Source organism: Tenrec ecaudatus, chromosome 1 (assembly GCF_050624435.1).
Source record: "Tenrec ecaudatus isolate mTenEca1 chromosome 1, mTenEca1.hap1, whole genome shotgun sequence".
NCBI lineage: Eukaryota > Metazoa > Chordata > Mammalia > Afrosoricida > Tenrecidae > Tenrec > Tenrec ecaudatus.
Window position 1 is genome coordinate 121190158 of NC_134530.1, and position 6000 is coordinate 121196157.

Below are 6000 nucleotides of genomic sequence, written 5' to 3' on the forward strand. Positions count from 1 at the left end.
TCGGATTGGATGTGCGTGCCTGATGGGGTGCTGTGGAATTACACAACGAAAGCAACCTCTTGGGACAAAGGGTTCTGGCAAGAGTATGGTTGTGGTTCTGGCAAAGCCGAAGGTGAGGTGGGAGGAAAGAGTGTGCGAAGGTATCTGTCACTCGTGAGGAAGGGGAGAATAAAGCAGACCAGAGCGTCAGTTCTTCGAAGAGTAAAACAAGTTTCATTAGAGAACTGAGCATGAGAGATTTGAGAAGAAAGAGGTCAGTGTGTTTGATTTTGGTTTTCAAAATGAAGAATAAAATCGACAAGAAGAAAAACAAAAACACCTTGAGTTGCTCTGTTGGAGACGGGGCGTTTTGGGTGATAATAAAATACCATGATTTGGTTTCTAAGATGCTCTGGTGACATAGTGGTTACTAACGTCAAGGTCAGCTGTTTGCAAGCACCAGCTGCTCTGCAGAGAAACAAGAGACTTTCAGTCTTGCAAACTCACAGGGACGGTTCTACTGCCGAGCGGGTCTCATGACAGGCAAGACTTGTTTGTCAGTTTTGTCTTATTATGGTGGCTCGCGTGTTGCTGAAAGCGATGTCACTAGTATTTCAAATACCAGTAGGGTCACTCAAAGTGAACAGGTTTCCGCAGAGCTTCCCGACTAAGAATAGATATGAAGAAGAAATAGACTGTCTACTTCTGAGAAATTAGCCACTGAAAACCTTGTGAGTAGCAGTCAAGCATTGTCAGATACCGAAAATCTCATTCATAGCAGGAGAACATTATCAGAAATAGTGCCAGATGAGCCCCTCAGGTCAGAAGGCACTCCAGATTTGATTGGAGAAGAGCTGCCTCTAAGTAGATTCAGCCATTATGGCATGGGTTGAATAAAGCCTTTGGGACCTTCATTTGTTGATGGGGTACAACTCAAACTAAGAGGAAACAGCTGTAAACATGTGTTAATAATTATAACTTGGAATGTACAAAATGTGAATCTAAGAAAGTTGTAAGTCATAAAAAATTTAGTGGAAAACATTCAAGATTGATATCTGAAGTGTTAGTGAGCTGTGGACTGGTGTTGTCCATTTTGAATCTGAAAATCATATGATTAACAATGCCAGGAGTGACAGATTTAAGAGAAATGGCATCATATTTATGAACAAAAAGGATAATTCAAGATCTATCTAGAAGTACAATGCTGCTGTGATAGGATAATATCTATCCACATGCAAGGAAATCCAGTCAATACAACAGTTATTCAAATTTTTGCCCCAGCCATGAAAGTTAGTGATGAACAAATTGAATAATTTTACCATCTTCAGGCAGGAAAGTGATCAAACATGCAATTAAGTTGTGTTGCTAATTAGCGGTGATTGGAATATAGAAGTTAGAAACAAAAAGGAAGGAACAGTTGTTGGAAAATATTGCCTTGATGTTAGAAATGACGTTGGAGATTGCATGATAGAATTTTGAAGACCACCGGCTCCTTCACTGCAGGTACTTTTATTTTCAGCACCACCGACAGTGTTTATACACATGAACTTTCCAAGATGGAATATACAAAAATTAATTTTTACTACATCTTTGGGAAGAGAAAATGAAGACGCTCGGTATCAACAGCTAATACCAGGCCAGCGCTTATTGTGGAACAAATCATTAATTGCTCAGATTCTTCAGGTTGAAGCTGACAGAAATTAAAACAAGTTCACACGAGCCAAAATACAACCGTGAGTCTATCCTAACGGAATTTCAAGAACATCTCAAGAAGAGATTCAACTCACTGAACACTAGTGAGGAGATGAGAACATCAAGAACATCATACATAAAGAAAGCAAAAGGTCATTAGGAAGACAAGAAAAAAAGAACAGATCAAAGTGGATGTCAGAAGAGACTCTGAAACATGCTCTTAATTGTAGAGTCGCTAAGGCAAAGGAAATAAATGATGACATGAACGAGCTGAACAGAAAATCTCAAAAGGCAGTTACAAAGGACAACATAATGTAATGAACTATTCTAAGACCTTGGCTTAGAGAACTCAAACGGAGGAACACTCTCAATATAGCTTAAGCTGAGCGAGCTGAAGAAAAAAAATCCAAGACCTGAGTTGTAATATCAAAAGACTCTAATGGGCAAAATATACAAGCAATATCACAAAAAGATGGAAGGAACACATAGTCACTATACCAACAAAAACTGGTCAACAACATACAATCATTTCAAGCGATAGCATGTAATTAAGAACCACTGGTACTGAAGGAAGAGGTTCAAACTCCACTGAAGGCATTAATCAAAAACAAGGGTCCAGGAATTGACAGACTATCAATCGAAATATTTCAACAAACTAGTGAAGCACTGGAACCACTCACTCATCTATGCCAAGAAATTTGGAAGGCAGCTAAGTTGACCAACTGACTGGAAGAGATCCATATTTGTATATGTTCCAAAGAAAGGTGACTAAACAAAACGTGCAAAGTCAGAACAATATCATTAATATCCCAATTAACATATTGCTGAGGATCATTCAACAATGGCTGAAGTAGTATATTGAGAGTGGCCAAAAATTTAGGACAGATTCAGAAGAAGATGTGGAACAGGAATGTCGTTGCTGATGTCAGACAGATCTTGGCTGAAAGAAGAGAATACCTGAAAGAGGTTTACCGGTATTTTATTGACTATTCCAAGGCATTCTACAAAGGATGAATAACTTTGGGGTTAATGGAAATTATAGAACACTTCATTGTGTCCATGCATAACCTGTACATGAATCAAAAGGCAGTAGTGCAATTGTACTGTGTGATGTACAATCAAGAAGGTTGTGCATCCAGAAAAGTGGGTGAAGGGAGACAACAGTCAGTGTTAGACATGAAATAATAATAATAATTTATAAATTATCAAGGGTTCATGAGAGAGGGAGGAAGGAGGAGGGAAGGTAAAAATGAGAAGTGATACCAAAGGCTCAAGTAGAAAGAAAATGTTTTGAAAATGATGATGGCAACAAATGTACAAATGTGTTTGAAACAGTGGATGGATGTATGGATTGTGATAGAGTCGTATGATCTCCCAATAAAATTATTTTTTTAAAAATAAGACTGGGGTCTTAAAGGCTTGAAGATAAACAAGCGGCCATCTAGCTCAGAAGCAACAAAGCCCACATGGAAGAACACACCAGCCCGTGTGATCAAGTGGTCCTGAAGGGATCAGTTGTCAGGCACCAAAGAACAAAAAATCATATCATTGGCTGCACACCTCCATGATAGGATCGCTGAAGACAAATGGGTGCGTAAGCAAATGTGGCGAAGAGAGCTGATGGTGCCCGACTATCAAAAGAGATAGTGTCTGGGGTCTTAAAGGCTTGAAGGTGAACAAGCGGCCATCTAGCTCAGAAGCAAAAGAGCCCACATGGAAGAAGCACACCAGCCAGTGCGATCACAAGGTGCCAAAAGGACCAGGTATAAGGCATCATGCAAAAAAAAAATAAAGATATATATGTATATGTGTGTATGTGTATATATATGTGTGTATATGTGTGTGTGTGTGTGTGTGTATATATACCATATCGAATGAAGGGGGAAGTGCAGAGTGGAGACCCAAGGCCCAAGTATCAGTCACTGGAGATCCCCTCATAGAGGGGTTTAGGAGAGGAGATGGGTCAGTCAGGGTGCGAGGTAGTATCGATGAAGAACACAGCTTTCCCCCAGATCCTGGATGCTTCCTCCCCCCAACTACCATGATCCAAATTCTACCTTGCAGGACTGGATAAGGCAGAGGTTGTACACTGGTGCATATGGGGGCTGGAGGCACAGGGAATCCAGGGTGGATGATACCTTCAGGACCAAGGGTGTGAGGGGCGATGCTGGGAGAGTGGAGGGTGAGTGGGTTGGAAATGGGGAACTGATTACAAGGATCCACATGTGACCTCCTCCCTGGGAGATGGACGGCAGAGAAGGGGGGGGAAGGGAGACTCCGGATAGGGCAAGATATGACAAAATAACAATTTATAAATTACCAAGGGCACAGGAGGGAGGGGGAAGCGGGGAGAGAGGGGGGAAAAAAGAGGACCTGATGCAAAGGGCTTAAGTGGAGAGCAAATGCTTTGAGAATGATTGGGGCAGGGAATGTGCGGATGTGCTTTATACAATTGATGTATATATATGTATGGATTGTGATAAGAGTTGTATGAGCTCCTAATAAAATGTTTTAAATAAATAAAAACACTGAAACAACAACAAAAAAAGAAAGCTCCGCCGAGTGGAGGATTTTCCTGTTTTGGGTTTTGGGGGGGTTTTGGGGGGAGACGGGGGTACTCATTGGTTCTTCTATAGGAATTAGGGCACATGCTGGAGGAAGCTGCCCCTCTATTTCATCAGGGGGGTTTACTGAACAAATGGGTTGCATTCCACATCTGACATCTTGGTAATTGAAGTGGTGAATCACTGGAGATAGGGAGGCCTTTGGTGGAGTGATGGATTAAAACAACAGCAAAGATACCAAACGCAGCACAGAGCACAATGTAGTTCAAGGTCAGACTAAGTTTGGTTACGTTAAAACTATGATTGGAGTCTACAAAAAAACAATTAAGAACAACTCTTTTCAGGATGGTTTGTATAACAACTAGATCTTAAAGAAACAATAAAACTATTTATGGCAGAGAAAAGACTATGTCATGAATAAAATAATAACAATCATTTTTTATGTTTCCCAACTAAACTCAGGGTTCCTTGACTGTCAGTCAAACTCACTATTGTGTAGAATCCACCTGAGTTTATATCGAACATCATTTACGGAAACTAGAGGATAAAGTGATCCCATGTGATGCTACCTCCTTTGTTATAAATAAAGAAGTCCTTTCCTCTGACACCAGAATCTTCTGTCTTCGACAAGGATCTATGTCAAATGCAGCATAACTGTGGTAGTTACATAATCTGGTGTCAATTTAGGACTTCAGAAGGTTATGAGTGAAGGGGTGGAGTCTAGCCTGTCAATCATTGTATAGCCAAAGAAGCCACTGTGTGGGCATGGGCTTCCCTTGAGGATTCTGGGAACTCCTGTATTCTTCCCTGCAGGTGGGAGACACACTCTCTCTCGGCTCACTCCCTGGGAGACATTGCCACTGACCAGACACATGGAACTACACTAGTGCCCTGAGCTGGAGGAGTCATGTGGAGACCCTTGCCAGCACTGGATCACAAGACTTCCTTCATTTGGTGTCATTACATATGTTTCCTGAGTCTGAAGAGGACTTTATAGATTGGTATTGGACATATGGGCTAATATCAGATTTATGGACTTGATCTGGACTGGGCTGGGATGTTTCTCAATTTTCGATTGCTCTTATATATAAACCATTTTCTTATACATAAAAAAGAAAAGGAATGAGATCCCACTCCCACAGTGAAAAGATGGTGAAGGATAAATCACACAGCCAGCGATGCTTGAATAAGCATGAAGAATATTGCAAGTGAGGATGCCAATCAAGGAGCAAAATGGAAATATCTTAAACAACAATTGTATTCTTTTTGTCAGGTATTATTTAATATTTTTGTTAAAGTTTTAAAACTCTTATAAAGAAAAGAAAGTTGTGCATCAAGATTATACCCTCTACCATAATTATTCTATCTGTACACTGAGCAAAAAAAGAAGCTGGATTATATAAAAGTAATGCTGCATTAGAACTGGGGGAAGGCTTATTAACCTGTGGTATGTAAATGACACAATCTTGGTTGCTGAAAATGAGGAGGACTTGAAGCACTTGCTAATGATCAAGGATTGTAACCTTCAGTATGGATTATGACTCAATGCAAGAGAAAACATTATGATGAAAAGAGAAAATATTGAAGTTGGCAAGGATTTTGTCTTGCATGGATCAACGCTCATGGAAGCAGCAGACAAGAGACCAACTGTCACATTGACCTGGGTAAATCTGCTGCACAGACCTATTTAAAGTGTTGACAAGCAAAGCTGTTATTTTGAAGACCAGAAGGTACCTGACTCAAGTTCTGGCAATTTCAATTGCTT